The following is a 20,182-nucleotide window of genomic DNA, read 5'->3' as shown; positions in this document are numbered from 1 at the left end:
AGACAGAGGAACCAGGCAGACTCCATGGGGCTGCAAAGAGTCATATACGACTTAATGGCTGAGCACAAAACATGTATTGTGCAAGCACAAACCTTGACAATATTATCCTAAGTGAAAAACTAGGCACAAAAGGTCACATATTGTATAATTTCATTTATATGAAATATCCAGAAAGGTACATACGTATAGAAAGGAGGTCAGAGGTTGCCAAAGACAGAGATGTCATCTGAATTTTACCTCAATTAAAAAGGAGTATGTATAAAAGAAAGGTGGAAAGAAAATGTATAAAAAAGAAAAACAAATAAAAAGTATTCCCCAGAGTTGCACCACCCAAAATCCAACACTCTTCTCACTTTCTTCCAGTTTATGTTCCACAGAATTCATATTGCTTTTATAATTTACATTCTGTTTTCATATTTAATGTTATTTCCAAAGTATCGCCTATGGTCTATATAGGCAATATAGAGCTTAAATGCTGGGTAAAGCTCTTTGATACTTATTTTTAAATTGCTTCTTAATATTATTGTTTTAATTTATATACAGATATCTGCAGTATATGAAAATATATATTTATGTACATCATTGCCAGCACTGACTAATCTCCTAAAAGATAAAAAAAGGGAATAGTGTATGGTTGTTTTAATACTATTTCATTTGCTTGTTAGTAGGCAAATAGATGGGGAAACAGTAGAAACAGTGTCAGACTTAATTTTGGGGGGCTCCAAAATCACTGCAGATGGTGACTGCAGCCATGAAATTAAAAGATGCTTACTCCTTGGAAGAAAAGCTATGATCAACCTAGATAGCATATTCAAAAGCAGAGACATTACTTTGCCGACTAAGGTCCGTCTAGTCAAGGCTATGGTTTTTCCTGTGGTCATGTATGGATGTGAGAGTTGGACTGTGAAGAAGGCTGAGCGCCGAAGAATTGATGCTTTTGAGCTGTGGTGTTGGAGAAGACTCTTGAGGGTCTCTTGGACTGCAGGGAGATCCAGCCAGTCCATTCTGAAGATCAGCCCTGGGATTTCTTTGGAAGGAATGATGCTGAAGCTGAAACTCCAGTACTTTGGCCACCTCATGGGAAGAGTTGACTCATTGGAAAAGACTCTGATGCTGGGAGGGATTGGGGGCAGGAGGAGAAGGGGATGACCGACGAGATGGGTGGCAAAGAGTTGGACATGACTGAGCGACTGAACTGAACTGAACTGAACTGAAGCTTGTCGTCCTACATCTTTCTTTTTCAAATAATACATGTTTAGTAGAGACTTCTTTGTTTTGTCTTTGTCCGAGTAGAGAATAGCTAATTATTATTGTTTAGGGGAGAAGTTAATAGTAAAGACTTTAAAAGACTGGAGTAGACTAAATTAGACACAGTCGTCCCTAAAGAAGGAACTAAAGAATTGGAAGATTGATACGATCAAATAACCTGGAATGCAAGACTGAACAGAGAGAAAATATGCAAGACAAGCGCATATAAGATAAAAGTTTACAATCCTGGTGAAAATCAAGTAGGTTACATCTGTGAAGGATCTGACCTTGCATGAGCGAGGAAGGTGGTTAAACACTCTGCAAGACTATTGTCTTCCAGAATGATGCTGGAAGAGCTACGTTCCAGCCCTGAGAGATGCTGCCAGAGAATCACAGAAAGAACACAGAAGAGCATCAGGACAGATCCTGAGATGCAGTCTGTTCAGTCTCACACGTGCTTAGCTGGTTACACCTCAGGGTATGGAGCGGGGGATAGTGCCAACAAAAGCTGTGACTGTGGAGGCCACGTAGTCTGTCTTTTCCAGGAATTGATCGATACTAAATTCCAGGCCTGAAACTAAGAAATAACAGCAACATAAAATTTTTAATTTAATCTGGAGTTTTATAGTATTGAGATGCTACTCACACGGAAATGTGGCAAAAAGCCACCAGGGTCACACTAAATTACTGAGCCTTGTTAATGAGTAGCTGAGGATGGGACATAGGCCCACCATGTCACTGGCTGGCTTTGGACCCTTGCTCAGAGCCTTGCTGATCCTTAGCTTTTTCTCCTTCCTAAGCCTCAGCTTGGTCTCCTTGCTAAGCATCCCTTTTCAGGAATGCAAAGAGTAGCTGAAAAGAACAGTAATTTTAGCATTACAATGACCACGGCCCAACCTTAGTCTTGTCTCTGCTATTCTTTAGTAAATCCAGGGGAGAATCTCACAAATTAACAAGGACTACTGAGGGTGGTGGTCTGTGAAGATGCAGAAAAGAGGACCCTCTCTTTTCCATTTTTGAGTAAAAACAACAGGAAAAATGGGTTCAACTTTAGTGTGCCCAGGGAGAAACTGTGATTGAAAGTGACAAAATTTGTTGAAATCCTGAATGCATGACAGAGGAACTTCACCTTTGGTGAGAAGAAGCTATGTTCTCAGTGGTCATATCTCAGTCCTTTGAGGCTGAATTGTGATATACAGCAGGAGTTTCTCACTTTCTGTAGCTCAGAGTATGATATCCTGCAAGCCAATTCTGCCTTTCAACCAGAGCAACTCTGCTCACAATCATTTATATATTGGAGTTGTATTAATATACTGCTTGAAAACACAGTCCTACTTAAACTCAAAATCTTTTGCACAGAAAGGGAAACAATAAACAAAGCAAAAAGACAATCCACAGATTGGGAGAAAATATCTGCAAATTATGTGACCAATAAAGGATTAGTCTCCAAAATTTACAAACAGCTTAGGCCAATAACAGCATCAAACAGCCTACTCAAAAAATGGGCAGAAGACCTGAACAGACATTTTTCCAAAGACGACATACATATGGCCAACAGGCACATGAAAAGATGTTCGACATCAGTAGTTATTAGAGAGATGCAAATCAGATCTACAATGAGATATCACCTCTCACCAGTCAGAAAGGCTATCATCAAAAAATCCACAAACACCAAATACTGGAGAGTGTGAGAAGAGAAGGGAATCTTCCTAGACTGTTGGAGGGGATGTAAATTGGTACAGCCACTGTGGAGAACGCTATGGAAGTTCCTTAAAAAAACCTGAAAGGACGCATGCACCCCTGCGTTCACTGCAGCACCGTTTATAATAACCAAGACATGGAAGCCACCTAAATGTCTACCGACAGAGGAATGGATACTGAAGATGTGATACATATAGACAATGGCATATTACTCAGCCGTTAGAAAGAACGAAATAATGCCATTTGCAGCAACATGGACAGACTTAGAGAGTGTCATAGTGAAGTCAGATAGAGAAGGAGAAATAGCGTACGGCATTCCTTATAGGTGGAATCTAAAAAGAAATGACCCAAATGAACTTACTTACAAAACAAAAAGAGACTAACAGACTTAGAAAACAAATTTATGGTTGCTGGGGGGAAGGGAAGGGATAGTTAGGGAGTTTTGGAAGATCATGGACACACTACTATATTTAAAATGGATAACCAACAAGGACCTACAGTATAGCACATGAAACTCTACTCAATGTTATGTGCCAGCCTCGATGGGAGGGAGATTTGGGGGAGAGTGGATACGTGGATATGTATGGCTGAGACCCTTTGTTGTTTATCTGAAACTACCATAACATTGTTAATTGGCTATACCCCAATACGAAATAAAAAGTTTAAGATTTGGAAAAAAAAACGATTCAATTAGAAAATTTAGTTAAGTAAATCTTGGGGAAGAAATAAACACAATGATACAGGTAACTTAAAAATAAAAAGATGGGTAAGGTAGACCACGCAAACACTAATGAAAAGAGAGCTAGAACGGCTGCATTAATAACAGACAAAGTAAATTTCAGTTCCCACGGATAAAGATAGACACCACACCACAACAGAAGTGTCATTCACAAGGTAGACTCAAGCCTAAATGTGCACGCAACTAGCAACAGTTTCAAAACACACGAAAAAAAAGCATATAGTACTAAAAGGAGAAATGGAAAAATCCACAGTTACAGCTTTAATATTCTTCTCTCAGGACTTGATAGAATAAATAGAAAATCCATAAGGATATATGAATTGAACATACAATCAACCAACTACATCAAATTGGTGTAACATCAGCTCTAAGAAATACTGATCCCTGGGCCCCACCCCAGACCAATGACATCAAAATCTCTAGAGGGTGAAGTCCATGCAAGGGTATTTTTGCAAAGCAACCTCAGTGCTTTTGCTGTATAGCCACCATTGAGAACTACTCTTTGAAGTACTGAAAAAGTGATAGAAAATTATCTGGGGGCACAGATGAATTGCCAGGGCCCTGTCTTCAAGGAGGGTGTCACTGGGTTTGAAGAATATGCTTGAATTTATCTCGTGGGAAAGGATTAGGAGGAAAGGCCTTCAGGCATGGGAACAACATGCACCAAGCCACAGAGATATGAGAGGGTATTTAGGGAATGAAGTACAAAGTATATCTATTGTGCCACCTTACACACACACACAGACACATACACACACATGCTTGCACATATACATACATATACATATACATATATATATACATATATATATATATATATTAGCCGCTCAGTTTTGTCTTTTTGCGACCCCATGGACTGTAGCCCGCCAGGCTCCTCTGTCCATGGGATTCTCTAGGCAAAAATACTGGAGTGGGTTGCCATTGTAATTCGAATGCTTATTTCCTACTGTTAGGGTGAACAAATGACCTAAACTTTCACAAAACTCTACATGGAGAAGGGATAGAAAATATTTGAAGATAGGTTCTCACTGCGTAGGAGAAATCTGGGGAGTGAAAATTACTAAAAATCATTTGTTTGTATCTCAATTTACATACAAGGATTTAAATAGTGTGGTAGACTGAAATACTCAATCCATAAGTGAGAGTCGTTCAGTCACGTCCAACTCTTTGCAACCCCGTGGACTGTAGACTGTCAGGAGCCTCTGTCCATGGACGTCTCCAGGCCAGAATACTGGAGCGGGTAGCCATTCTCTTCTTCAGGGGATCTTCCCAACCCAGGGATGGAACCCAGGTCTCCCCCATTGCAGGCGGATTCTTTACCCTCTGAGCCACCAGGGAAGCTCTAAATCCATAAAGCCCACTGGAATAGAATGGTTTTGTGTTCAGCCTGGGCGGGTTTGGCTTTTCCTTTTGCTCCCTCTCTAGCTCTCTAGTCTCACTTCTGTCCAGTCTCCCTCTGCCCCCGTACCACCTTGTAGTTTATTCTTTAACAGCAGAAAGAACACTGGACTGAGTCACCTCCATACTTCTTGCTTCTGTGCCTTTGCTTATGCCGTGCTCCTTGCCAGGATGGTCTCACTCTCTGCTCCCCAGCCCACCCTGGTTAATCCTCTACTCTTCAACTCAGGTATCACCTCTTCTAGGAAGACTTCCTTGAATGGAAGTGCTTTGGTTGGCTCTTAAAGATCCTTTAAGATCCTCATTTGTAAATTCAGAATACTTTGCATTTTTCTGCATTGTCTTTGGATATGCAGTAAAATTTTATAATTTTATTTCTTAATTTTGAAGCACAGATCTGAAGGAGGTTCAAAAAGCTTATGTCATTTCTGAGTCTCCCGGGAGCAGCTGGAATCCTCTATTGTGGTTATTTTGCAAGAAGCAGATTTGAAAGATTGTAGCAAACAGACATTTGTTTGTCTTGGGTATTCCAGAAAACATTGAGGAAGGCCTTAGAAAACAAAACTCTAAGCTGCGGCAGGTGGTGTTATTTCAGAGAAGAAATTAGGCATTAATGAGGTTGGTAACACTAGACCCTGATGTCTATCTCCTCTTCGTGTTGGGAAGTTGTTGGAGGGATGCCAGAGTGCTCCATGGACACATTCTAGGCTTTCTAAGAAACATAAAATTGAATCCCCAGAGGCCCTTTAATGTAGGGTGAGGTTTGTCGGCTGTAAAGTTTTTTAACTGGAAGTGAAAACCTCAGGTAAACATTCATTCTCTCTCCCCCTGTGGCAGGGGACAGAAAGAGAGAGCACAAAAGTCTTGACAGAGTAAGGAAATTAACCTGGCATGGTGATGGTGATGAGAGTTTTCATGATGGGACATTATAACTCTCCTTTGGGACAGAACCGCCTATTGCCCTGCTTAATGATCTGACTGTGTAAGAACAAGACTATGTTTGATAAGATGTTACGTGAAAATAAAAGTAAGCTACAGAATACTACGCGAAGAGCCGACTCATTGGAAAAGACCCTAATGCTGGGAAAAGATTGAAGGCAGGAGGAGAAGGGGATGACAGAGGGTGAGATGGTTAATTGGGGCTTCCCTTGTAGCCCAGTTGGTAAAGAATCTGCCTGCAGTGCAGGAGACCCAGGTTCGATCCCTGGGTTGGGAAGATCCCCTGGAGAAGGAAATGGCAACCCACTCCAGTATCATTGCCTGGAAAATCTCATGGACAGAGAAGCCTGGTGCCTGCTGCAGTGCATGGGGTCACAGAGCCGGCCAAGACTGAGCGACTAACACACGCACAAATCAATGGACATGAGACTGAGCGAGCTCCTGGAGATGGTGAAGGACAGGGAAGTTTGGCTTTCTGCAGTCTATGGGCTCACAAAGAGTTGAACATGACTTAGCAAGTGAACAACAGGCTACTAAGGTCTTCCCAGGTGACTCAGTGGTAAAGAATCCACCTGCCAGAGCAGGAGATGCAGATTCAGTTCCTGGGTCAGGAAGATCCCCTGGAGAAGGAAACGGCAACCCACTCTGGTATTCTTGCCTGGGAAAGCCCACGGACAGAGGAGCCTAGCGGGCTACAGTCCACGGGGTTGCAAAAGAGTCGGACAAGACTGAGCAACTAAACACCAGCAACAGATTATTATACTTGATGTTGTCCTAACTCTATTTAAAACAGGGACAAATGCTTTACAAAAACAATTGTGGGGAATGTCATCAACTTTTCAACAGTGATCGTCTATGGCTCTTGAGACTACAGGTAATTTTAAAAGATTCTTTTCCATAATGGTTTATTAGAAGATAGTGAATACAGTTCTCTATACTATGCAGTGGGACCTTGCTGTGTGTCCCTTCTTTATATAACAGCTTACATGTGCCAGCCCCAACTTCCCACTCCATCCCTCCTCCAGCCCCCTCCCCCTGGAGAACCGCAAATCTGTTCTTTACAGGTAATTGTTTTTGCTTGCTTGCAGTTTTTGGTATTTTATCTATTTTTTTGTACTGAGCACATATTACATTTATAGTACAGAAGCAGTGAGCTTTATTCAATAATAGTAAATTAAAAGATGAGACTGTGTGCAGGAAGAGGGCACGAGCTGGACCTGAGAATCAGATCAGTCAAGCCGTGAACTTGCCGAGTGAAGATGTGGACATGGTTGTTCCTTATTCTTTGCCAGTTTGACAAATGGAAAAGGTAATAACTCAGTGTTTTTAATTTTTCTTATTTTAATACCAGTATTATTGAATCCTTCTCTTTTGGAAAAAAAAAAAAAACCGAGAAAGCACTTTGGGAGTCTGCCACACAGTATGATACCATCAAAAGGGCACCCACAGTATTCTCTGTATATACCAAATTCACATTTCTATCATCAGGGAGTTTTCCTTCAAAACTGGCTGAGCTTCCAACGAATGCATAACTAAGGTTTATAGGACTCTGTGTTCTACCAGGGACTCTGTTAGCCTCATGCAGAAAATACAAACTCAGAGTGAGCCCATGGGTGGTAGGGGAGGTGGGTGGGCTTTGGAGAAAAACTGACAATACAAAGAGGAGAAGGCAGGCCCGTGGCTACACTTTTCATACACAACTGGTACCCAGGTACCTCCATGCCAGCCTTTATGTGCCACCCCTGGGCTGGGGCCAACCCTCTGCCACCTGGAGGAACCTGGTAACAACACTGTCCACCTATCAGAAGTGGGGTCGGTCACTGACAAAGAGTCAGGGCTTGATTAGAAAGTGACAAGCAAGGAGGAGGTGAATCAAACCTCACAGGTATTTCTGTGGCTCCTGCTCTCTGGTGCAGACCCATTGAGAGTTTGTCCAGGAAGCCGAAAGAATCATTCTGTTTCTCAGAATCACAGTGAAGTGTCACTCCGGGGATTCCCCTGAAAGTCCTCGCCTCATTTTGAGCCATGACTTGTTGACGTTCATGCCTATGGAAAGAGTTAATGTTAATATCTGTTAGGATCTCTCTACATAGACGAGCCACTGAGAAAATGTTCCTGAGCTTCGGGATGCTGTTATCATACCTGGTATCATCATTACCGTCATTACTGACTTTCACTAAATCGATTGTGTAATCTTCATAGCATTTGATGACTATCCTTTGCTGAATCAATTTTCTGAACAAAATCTTCCTAGTCTGACTGTGTAACTGAATGAGGTTTTAGAACACAGCAAGCATGAGCTTGATGGCAGGTTTAGCAGGGTGTGGGAAATGAAAAACAGGAATACTTACAATTAGACAATGACCAGTGACAACTATTATTTACATAACAAACACTCAGTGATACCAATAGCATTAATGACTAATATTTGAATTAATTCTGTATTTTAAATTCTCATGTAGTGAAACCAACTCTGTGTGTGTGTGTGTGTGTATACAGCGCTATGCATTTTAATATTTGTAGGGATTCTCCTATCCACCAGCACATCAGGGTACAAAACAAATCCATCGCTTCAGAAAAGTCCCTCCTGTTGCTCCTTTGCAGTCACACTCTCCCCATCCTTACCCCTGGATACCGGTCTGTTCTGTATAACTACAGTATTGTCCTTTGCTCTGGGTTGCTTCAGTCGTGTCTGAGTCTGCGATGCGATGGACTGTAGCCTGCTGGGCTCCTCTATCCATGGGATTCTCCAGGCAAGAATACTGGAGTAGGTTGCCATTTCCTTCTCCAATAATACTGTAGGTGGTTGCCATTTCCTCCTCCAGGGGATCTTCTGGACCCAGAGATGGAACCCACATCTCTATGTCTCCTGCGTTGGCAGGCGAGTTCTTTACCAGTAGCGCCACCTGGGAAGGTCTTACGGTCTTTTAGAGACTGTCATATAAGTGGAATCATACAGTATATAACTTTTTGAGATTCTCTTTCATACAGAATAATGCTTTTGAGATCCATGCAAGTCACTGCATATATTAGCAGCTGGCTCGTTTTTGTTGCTAAGTACTCCACTGCACGCCTGTGTCACAGTTGAGGCATCATTTGCGGAAGGACATTTGGGTTGTTTCCAGTTTGGGGAAATTAAGAATAGGGCTTCTCTAAATATTTGTGTACAGATTTCTGTATGAACACAAGTTTTTATTTCTCTAAGGTAAATGCCTAGGAGTGAGATTGCTGAGTTATATGGTCTATATTTAAAATTACGGGAAAGTTTCAGAGTAGTTGTACTATTTTGCATTTCCATCAACTATGAAGGAGAGTTCCAGCTGTTTTCCATTCTTAGCAGCACTCTGAGTGGTCAGTAATTCACCGTTCTACTAGGCATCTACTGATTTCTCATTGTGACCTCAATTTGCATTTCCGTGATGGTTAATAATATTGAACTTCTTTCCTCATGCTTCCTGGCCATCCTTGTATCCCCTTTAGTGAAGTATCTGTTCATCTTTTATCTGTATTTTAGTTGGTTTGTTTTCTTACTGTTGAGTTTTGAGGGGTTTTTAAATATATTTTGGATCTAAATCATTTGTAGAAAATTTAATTAGCCAATATTTACTCCCAGTTTGTTAGCCCCTCTTTTCATCCTCTTAACAAACAGTATATCTCACAGACAAAAAGGTTTTAATTTTGATGAACTTTAACTTATGGTTGTATTCTTTTATGAATCATGCTTTTGTGTCATCTCTAAGAACTAACCCCAAGTTAAACAAATATTTCCTCCTGTGTTTTCTTCTAAAAGTTTTATAGTGTTAGATCTATGATCTATTTTGAGTTAGGTTTTGTATAAGGTGTGGTGTTAGGTCAAATTTCTCTTTTTTTTTGCCTATGGATGTCCAAATGTTCCAACATATTTGTTGAAAAGACCATCCTTTCTCCATTGAACTGCTTTTGGGCCTTTGTCAAAAATCAATTGACTATATTTGTGTGGGTCTATTTCTGGGTTCTTTATTCTCTTCCATTGACCTATGTGTCTATATCCCTTTACCAGTACCTCCACTGTCTTGATATCTATAGCTTTACAGTAACTCTTAAAATCAAGTAGTGTGATTCCTCCAACTTTATTCTTCTTTCTCAAAATTTCATCAGCTACTTTTCAATGAGATTTGCTATGAATCCAACACCATGCCAAGCACCTTATGTGAATGATCTCATTTAAGCTTCACAAAAAACCTTTGAGGAACTGCGTCAGTTCAAGTCTGCCAAGAAGCAGATGTCAAGGTGGATTTAAAAGTTCAAAAGATTTATTGGGGGCAATTTATATAGAGGATGAAGGGGTGAGGGAGCAGGGGTAACAGGGAAAGATTTCAGGTCATGATGCTGTGAAAGGCCTGACACTGTGAAAGGAGCAGATCAGGAAGGAGGCTGAAGCAGGAGGAGACGCAGACTGTAGCACCGCCTGGAGAAAATCTCAGCCAAGCTTACAGGGAACAATCGAGAACAAAACTTTCCCACTAGAGGAGCCCCATGTTGAGCAGCGATCTCCAGGCTCTTGTACCGGACCCCTACCCGACGTGCTAACCTGTCAGCTGGAAGCAGCCTGAGGAATGTCTGGCTTCTCTATAAATGCTGCAGAGGACTTAAAACTTGGAGAGATCTGATTCTAACTCTTAGTATTTCCCCAAATGCAAATTTCATCTCATGATTAAATTTAATGGTAACATTACAAACAAAATAATTTGAATCCCGCCCCACCTGCTCAAAAATGAAGATCTCACTGTTAAGAGTTGGAAACTCTATGACATTTTTCTGCTCTGGCAAGATCCAAATATTAGTAGAACTCAATATATAGTGCATTTCCAGTGGCTTTGAGATCCACTTCCCCGGCCACAGACACAGAACTGGACCTGGAATCTATTTCTTGCCCTGGTTCCTCATTAATTGATCTTTTTTTCCCCTTAAGAACATTACCCCTTTCTCTTCTTCCTTTCTTATCTCTCCGTGTAAATTTCTTCAAAGATCAATGTCAACATCCACTCATATCCTCCTATCTGGTCAACAGGAGCCAGCTGTCTTCTGTTTTATTAAAAACCACATTCAGAATCTCTTTAATCAATGTGCTTATTTAACATCTGTAATAAAATGCTAAGAAATGAAAAAGCTTCTGTACGATGTTTATCATTGGCAAAACTTTCACTGCACTTTGATACTTTAGGGTGCCCTGTTAAAGCATTCAAGATATTTCCATTTGTACAAGACATTTTTAGTGAGATTTAAACGTGTATACTGACCAGCAGCTGGCAAATCAAGACATTTTCTCCACTGATTTTTCACCAATCTTTCTATCCTTAGGAAAAGAAACAGAAATGTGAAAGGCGTTTTTAATAACAGCAATGATAACATCGATGTAACTCCCATTTTACAGATTAGCAAAGTGTGGACCTGAAAGTTAAAGTGACATCTAAAGCAGAGATTGTGATGAAAATCCAAGTTTCATGACTCAAAACATGTTCTCTCTTCTCTATACATGCATGTCTGTATATAGCATCATAATTTGTAAACAGAGAAGACAAACAAACCTTTAAAAAGTAAATAGTTGACAGAAGGTTTGGAGTGTTTGTGAGCATGGAACATGCTAGGCATCACATGTTTATGTAGGAGCTCAGCCACTCACGCTAACGAGAGAATAACCTCAAGAAGTTTCAGAAACAGTTGGATGAATGAACGAATGATTGAGGGCCTGCCTCAAACCCAAGCAAAGCCGCCACTGCCAGCATCGGGGTCCAGAGGGTGACCACGGAGTCCCACCCATTTCAGATCATCTCTTCTGTTCATGATGTCACATTTTCCTCCCATTTGCCTTAAAATAGGCAAGCCTCTGCTAAGAGGCAGTGAATGGAGAGGTTTTCCCCCAGCCCTGGACAAAATGCACTTTCCCCCTCTGGGAAGGCATGGAAATGAGGGGTCAACCTTTTCCAGAGAGCGCATCTAGGTGAAGTAAGTTCACGCAGAGCATCCTCCTTCTACCCTGCTCGCTGTGACCACCACCCCATCACTTAACTCACCCCATTGTCTACATGTTTGTCTCCGGCATCGCTGAGTGAGCAATGTGATTTCAGAAGCACACTCAACCACCTTTATACCCTACAGCACCCATCACAGTGGGCTTCCCTGGTAGCTCAGCTGGTAAAGAATCCGCCTGCAATGCAAGGACAACCCGGTTCTATCCCTGGGTGGGGAAGATGCCCCTGGAAAAGGGATAGGCTACCCACTCCAGTATTCTTGCCTAGAGAATCCTCATGGACAGAGGAGCCTAGCAGGCTACAGTCTATAGGGTTGCAAAGAGTTGGACATGACTGAGCAACTCAGCACAGCACACAGCGCCCATCACAGCTCCTGATATAGTTGACACTCCTTAAGCAACGGTCCAGATGAAGGAATGAGAAATAAATGATCAGTGTCAGAGCTAGGTTTTCTAGTACTCTGATGAGGAAGAGGAGGAAGATAAAATGATGATGATGACACTAATGATATCAGTTAACATTTATCAGCACTTATTATATACCAGGCACTCTGCCACATGTTTCACACACACAATCTAATCGAATTCTCACATCAACCTTTACAAGGTCGCAATTTCCACTGATCACATACACATCCTAGGAAGCTGGGGCTTATTAGGGTTGAATAATCTGCTTAGGACCACACAATGAGTATATGGCAGAATTATGTCTGTTGGGCTCCAGGGAGAGTAGCCTTAACTTTTATGTTATTCTGCTGGTCATACTGTCCAATCCAGAAAATGAATGCATGGTCCCAACCATGGTGTTTCAGAGAGGACAGGAAAGATTCCCTGAAAGATCTGGGAACCAAGTCACCTTTGCAAAGGGGAAAAAAAAAACAATTTAGTGGAAGTTAGGGCTCCATCTTCAAGGAGCTTACAGCCATAATAAGGAGATGAGATCAACATACATATTATATTAATGAGATGACCCAGACACATGAAACCGACTGTTTTGATATCCACCCATTTATCTAGACAGCCATACCTCTACCAGTTGGTACATGCATCCTGTATGCCGCATACTATGCTAAATGCTTTACGTGCGTGCTTGCATGCTTAGTCGCTTGAGTCGTGTCTGACTCTCTGCGACCCCATGGACCATGGCCTGCCAGGATCCCCTGTCCATGGGATTCTCCAGGCAAGAACACTGGAGTGGGTTGCCATTTCCTTCTCCAAATCTTTACATCTACTTTTAAAACAATCCTTCCAAAAACTTTTAGAAAGTAGATATTATCTTCAATTATAGATGTTCTGGTTAGGAAAAGTAAGCAATTTGTGCTAGACCACAGAACTAAGACCAAATGGTGGATTTGAGTTTCTGAGCCAGGTCACAGGACTGCAGACCCAAGATGACAAGCTGCATCCTCCGAGTACTCTGAACCAGGAATGGTAGCGATCTGGCAGTTACCCCATTAAAGCAGAATGTGTTTCCAAAATGGAGACATCTTGATGAAAAATGAGGATTCTTAGCAAAGACTTGTCGATCTTGTATAAACAGTTGTTTTCCAGATTGGCTAATCATTCAGCCAGGATCTTATGTACGTAGGGAGCAGATAGATATTTTATCTTCTGCTCAAAGGTGATAGGTCTGTATAAGGGCCACATGAGGCATCCTGAGTAATGGGGTGATGGAACATGAAGGGGATAGAAGTCCTATAGCCCAAAGACTCTGGAAGCCTGAAGAGCAGCAGGTCTGCAGTTAACGAGGGAATGATGAAGGCCAAGTCCACAATTTCACCCAGAACTGCCTCTGTTTAAGGATGTGGAAGAATCATGTCTTGGAGACTTATTCTTGGAGGTTATTCCGCTTATTTTGTTATTCTGCTTACATAAGCAGAATATTGTCTAGTAAAAGAACTAACATTTTGGAGCACTTAATATATGTACCAGTATCCCAAGCAAGTTTTACAAGATTTCTAATTAAGTTTTGCATGAATTATACCTCATTAAATTCTCACAACTAGCTATTAGGCAGTTGGCTCTCAAGAAAATAAAAAAGGATTGAAATAATGAATACTATATGTATTAATCTGTGCCTTGGGTTAATTTAACTTAACAATTTGTTTGGAGCTATTTCCAGATGCGCATATACTGATCTACTACCTTCTTTTAAATGGATACACATTATTCTATAGTATTGAGGTACCCTAATTTATAGAACTATTCTCTTGTCGTTGAATGTTTACGACATTTCTGTTCTCTTTATGCAAGCAACAATCCAATGAATGTTTTTGTTCATACAACCTTGTATACATTGCCAATATTTCTATGGGATAGACACCATCGTAGAGTGTCACTGTTCTTTTTTAAAAATGAAATACCCAAACTTTATTCACTGTTGAGTTGAAGAAACAACTCTAACTTCTGATCTAAATTGGCTTTTGAAAGATTCTTTTTCTGTTTTAATATAAAGTTGAAAAATATTTTTTTCAAGATAGGAGGCATAAATTATAGGCCTCCTATTTGGATAATAGACCAAAAAGCTACTCACAATCATAAAAGAGCTTTAAAATTCTATTCTGTGCTTCAGCATGAGGCAAATAGAAATTTTCAGAATAATGAATATAATTTGGGGTGTTTTGATGTCAAGTTTAGGCTTTACATTTTATAGTAATGCTTTCCATTACTCCTATTTTCAAGCGTTTTTTTGTAGATTTGTTCTCTTATACAAATTTGGGGGGAAATGTACTAGTGACTCCTCACGTATTTTTTTTAAAAAACATATTTTGCCTCTGTACATACTTTGACTCAGCTACCATTCCTAAATCCCTGAATTTGTCATTTCAGAATTAGAATGCCGCAGTAGTGGTAGTGGAGTGGGAGGTATAAACTATTGGGAATAAGACAGGTTCAAAGATGTATTGTATGAAACAGGGAATATAACCACTATTTTGTAATAACTGTGACTGGAAAGTAATCTTTAAAAATTGTATACAAATTAAAAAAATAAATAAAGATGAGGAAAAGAAAAAGAAATGCAGTTGGTGGCTAGAATCCTTAGGAGGTGAAGAAATAAGCGAGACTACAATGTTGCCTGTGGGGTCCTCCTCCTGTGAAGATGGCTTCTACACCCTGAAAGCATTACAGATAAGCTACTCAAATGTGCATCAACAGACGAATGGATAAACAAAGTGAAATATATACTTACAGCGGAATATTATTCAGTCTTAAAAAGGAAGGAGAGTCTGACACATGCTGCATCTTGAATGAACCTGTCAGACATTTTGTTAATTAAAATAGACCAGTCACAAAAATACACAATCGCTATGATTCCACTTACACGAGGCATCTAGAGTAGTTAAACTCAGAATGTAGAATGGAGGCTGCCAGTGGCAGAGTGCGGAGGAAATGGAGAGCTACTGTTTAATGGGTGTAGAGTTTCAGTTTTGTGAGATGAAAAAGTTCTGGATATCTCTTTCACAACAATGTGAATATACTCAACACTGCTAACTGTATGCATACTTAAAAATGATGAAGATGGTAAATTTTATGTGTATTTTATCACAACTTAAAAAATTATAGATGCGGACTTCCCTGGCGGTTCAGTGGTTGGGAACCTGCCTTGCAGGGCAGGGGGTGCAGGTCTGAACCCTGGTCGGGAAACTAAGATCCTACACGCTGCGGAGCAACTAAACTTGAGTGCTGCGACTGGAGAGTTTGTGCGCTGCAAGGAAAGACCCTGCCTGACGCAGCAAAGATCCTCTGCGCCGCTACCAAGACGCGAGACAGCCAAATAAATAAATATTTAAAATTTTAAAAATTAAACACTTTAAAAAATTTACAATGATTTAATCCAAATAAGGCATCTGCTAGACTCTGAGGCACCTACTCTCTAGTGCTCACATTTAAAGTTGCATTTTTAAACTTAGTTACAGGAGTTGGTGTAGCCTAGACCCCAACACGTTGACCTCAAAAATGTCAAGTGGCTAAAACATACTGAAAGATCATTTGTCTCACAAAACAGTCACTGGCAGGTGGTAAGTAATTGTTAGTTAAATGAATGAATGAGTGAAAGTGGCTTATAAGATGTGTATGAAAGTGAAAGTGGCTCAGTTGTGTCTCTTTTCGACCCCGTGGACTATACCGTCCATGGAATTCTCCAGGAAAGAATACTGGAGTGGGTAGCCTATCCCTTCTCCAGGGGATTTTCCCAACCCAGGAATCAAACCAGGGTCTCCTGCATTGCAGGCAGATTCTTTACCAGCTGAGCTACCAGGGATAAGATGTGTATACAAGCCCCAATACCAAGTATGAATCTCAGTTTATTAACTCAGATGTGAAAGAAATGAGAGTTTCTTCTTCCAGAGTTAAAATTGCTTGCATGCTAATCAGTTGTGTCCGACTCTTCGTGACCTTGTGACTGCAACCTGCCAAGCTGCTCTGTCCATAAGATTTCCCAGGCAAGAATATTGGAGTCAGCTGTCATTTCCTCCTCCAGGGGATCTTCCTGACCCAGAGATAGAACCTGCGTCTCCTGCACTGGCAGACGAATTCCTTACCATTGAGCCACCTATAATTAAAATTAAAATATATTAAATCTTCCTTCTGCCAGGCTAGGTGGCCAAAGATAAACCTGAGGCTGCTCTTTGCACACTGTGGCAGTATGCTTGTGCTCAGCCGCTAAACCGTGTTCAGCAGTTTTGTGACCTCATAGACTGCAGCCCCCCAGGCCCTTCTGTCCATGGGATTTTCCAGGCAAGAATATTGGAGTAGGTTGCCAGTTCCTTCTCCAGGGGTAGGCAGAATAACCACCTTCAAAGATGTCCACACCCTAATCCCCAGAATGTATGAATATGCTCAGTTCAGTTCAGTTCAGTTGCTCAGTCGTGTCCAACTCTTTGAGACCCCATGAATCGCAGCACACCAGGCCTCCCTGTCCATCACCAACTCCCGGAGTTCACTCAGACTCACATCCATCGAGTCAGTGATGCCATCCAGCCATCTCATCCTCTGTTGTCCCCTTTTCCTCCTGCCTCCAATCCCTCCCAGCATCAGAGTCTTTTCCAATGAGTCAACTCTTTGCATGAGGTGGCCAAAGGACTGGAGTTTCAGCTTCAGCATCATTCCCTCCAAAGAAATCTTCAGCAAAAGTACTTTGCAGATACGATGAAATAAGGGAAGATTATCCTGGATTATCTGGGGGGCCAAATGTAGGCACTAGGGGTTCTTATAATTGAAAGAGGGAGGCTGGAGAGTCAGAGTGAGAGAGAGATGTACCAATGCTACTCTGATGGCTTTGAAGAAAGACGAAGGGGCCACAAACCAGGGGATGTAGGAGCCTTCTAGAAGCTGGAAAAGGCCAGGAAGCAGATTCTCCCCAGGTCCTCCAGGAGGAACTCAGGCCAGCTGATACCTTGATTTTAGCCCCATGAAACCCACTTCAAACTTGTGATCTCTCAACTGTAAAGTCATAAATGTGCATTGTTTTAAGCCACTAAGTTTGTGATAAGTTGTTTTAGCAGCAATAAGAAACTCATACACACCATCCTCACTTTGCTGGCATGGTAGCTAAATTCTGGAAAGGGGAGGCAACAGTATGCAGAAAGGTTGTATAGAGCACAAGGACTCAGATTAGAAAGCGTCTGGATTCAAAACTCAGATCAGTCACCTGTTTGGCTTATAACCTGATTGAAGTTACATAACTTTTCCAAGAACGGCTACTTTCTCACCTGTAAATTAATACTCTCCTCTGTAAACTAAGATCAGTACCACTTCTTTGGGCTATTGCGAAGAATGAATGTGTTCATTTAGGTGGAGGACTTAGCACAGGGTCTGGCATGCAGTAAACACTATATCACTTTAGCTGTTATTGTGATTACTATTACTATTATCATTTGGTCTTGGGTCTTAATTGGTCCATGCTGGTTCCTGCCAAGTGAACCCTAGACCCAAGTCTGTCTGTGTTTCAGTTAATTCTCTTCCAGAATGTTCTGCCCACTCTGGAAACATGATGCTGATTCCCATACCAATCTGAAACAGGGACCCTCACCCAGATCCCTTGGAATCCTTTTTATCTGCTGGTTGGTGTGCTTGGCCCCCTTGCTTCTGCTTGGGCTCAAACTAAACCCTCTCCCCTGCAACCTCATCCAGAGGATTGCCCTTGTGCAATGGAAGCCACTTTGCCCAGAGTGAAGATGCCCTCATCCAAGGTCAGAGCTCAAGGGAAGGGTGTAAAAGTTTTGCTCATCTGTCTGAAGGCAGGACAGACTCTGCAATACACTTTACGCTCCAAAGCTTGAAGAGGACTGGATGCAACCCACCTCTTTCCCCTGCACTCCCCACCCTACAGACACCTCCCGCGAGAACTCCTTCAGTCTATCACTTGCAGACCTCCCGCGAGAACTCCTTCAGTCTATCTCTTGCACGTGAAGTGCATCTTCGGCTCTGGTTCTAGGAAACTTCATCCGAAATGTGCCCTAAGTTCTTGAGACACATAATAGGGGCTGTTTAGGGCACATGATAGGTGACCTGAATGAGAGATGATAATAAGAGGATGTGGGACTGCAGAGGAAGGAAAGATTTGGGCCGGAGGAGCAAGGAAGGAGATCCACCCAGTCCATCCGAAAGGAAATCAGTCCTGAATATTCATTGGAAGGACTGATGCTGAAGCTGAAACTCCAATACTTTGGCCACATGATGCGAAGAGCTGACTCATTGGCAAAGACCCTGCTGCTGGGAAAGATTGAAGGCAGGAGGAGAAGGGGACGACTGAGGATGAGATGGTTGGATGGCATCATCCACTCAACGGACATGATTTTGAACAAGCTCCGAGTTGGTGATGGACAGGGAGGCCTGGCGTGCTGCAGCCCATGAGGTCCCAAGGAGTCAGACGCGACTGAGAGACTGAACTGAACTGAACTGAGCAGGGAAGGTGTCGCAGGTGGCCTGGGCCGACATTCCAGCTGTACGTACCTCATCAAAAAAGCATCCTTTTAGACCGGGCTTTGTTGTCGGCCACCTTCAGATGTCATTGTGTCCTATGCACACAGAATGCGTGATGCTATTTTCAACTCAACCTTAGTTGTTACAAAGTCATTTTTTTTTCTTCAAAAGTAATGATGCTTCTAGCCCTTAAGTTTCTCCTTAGGTCCTCTATGTTAAAGATAAGACTTAAAAGCTCAAATATTTTTTGTACCTGGAAACCAAATACAAAGTTTCCAAGACAAGTAAAATTATGTTTATAGTTTTTCCTGAATGGATTTTTTGAAAAACAAATAAACCATTAAAATTTGAAACATTTCACCAATTTATACTATGATCTTGTTATTGTCCCTTTAGGTGACATACTTATATGTAAGCATTTATTGCCATTGTGTCTCAGAAAGTCAAGATTTTACTTCGTTACATTTTCTGGGGTTTGCATGTTTCTGCTCCTTCCTGACATTCCCCACTATCTAAGACAACTCCTGCCCCCATTTCAACTCTTCTCTGTCACACTTGCCATACAAATGCCTCTCACGTGCATGCTAAGTCACTTCAGTTGTGTTCGACTCTTTGCGAGCCTATGGACTGTAACCTGCCAAGCTCCTCTGTCGAAGGGATTTTCCAGGCAAAAATATTGCAGTGGTTTGCCATGCTCGCCTCCAGACCCAGGGATTGAATGCATGTCTCTTGTGTCTCCTGCATCTACAGGTGGGTTCCTTACCACTAGTGCCATCTGGGAAGCCCCTGACATAAGCCTTTTTAAAATTTTTAAACAAAAGAACCATGGCCAATGGCAAGCCATTCTGGGAGTGATAAGAATATCATATGAATTCCCTGAGAAAGACGTTGACTATATGTTCCATTGGAGCCACAGATAACAAACCTAAAGGACAGTGAGCAACAAGGTCCTACTGTAGCACAGAGAACTATATTCAGTATCTCATGATAAACCATAATGGGAAAAAATTATTTTTAAAAACAATGTATATACATATACATGTATAGCTGAATCATTTTGCTGAGCCACAGAAATGAACACAACATTGTAAACCAACCTCACTCAATAAAAAAATCTAAATTAAAAAGTCTGAAGGACAGCGTCTTTCCCAACACATAAAAGTGTTCAATGAAAGGAAAAATCAACAATGGCCAATCATCCACCATTGAACAGGACAAGAAAA

This window comes from Ovis aries, chromosome 9 (genome assembly GCF_016772045.2).
Source record: "Ovis aries strain OAR_USU_Benz2616 breed Rambouillet chromosome 9, ARS-UI_Ramb_v3.0, whole genome shotgun sequence".
Taxonomy (NCBI): domain Eukaryota; kingdom Metazoa; phylum Chordata; class Mammalia; order Artiodactyla; family Bovidae; genus Ovis; species Ovis aries.
The sequence above is the reverse complement of the archived record's forward strand: the minus strand, read 5'-3'. Positions refer to the sequence as shown.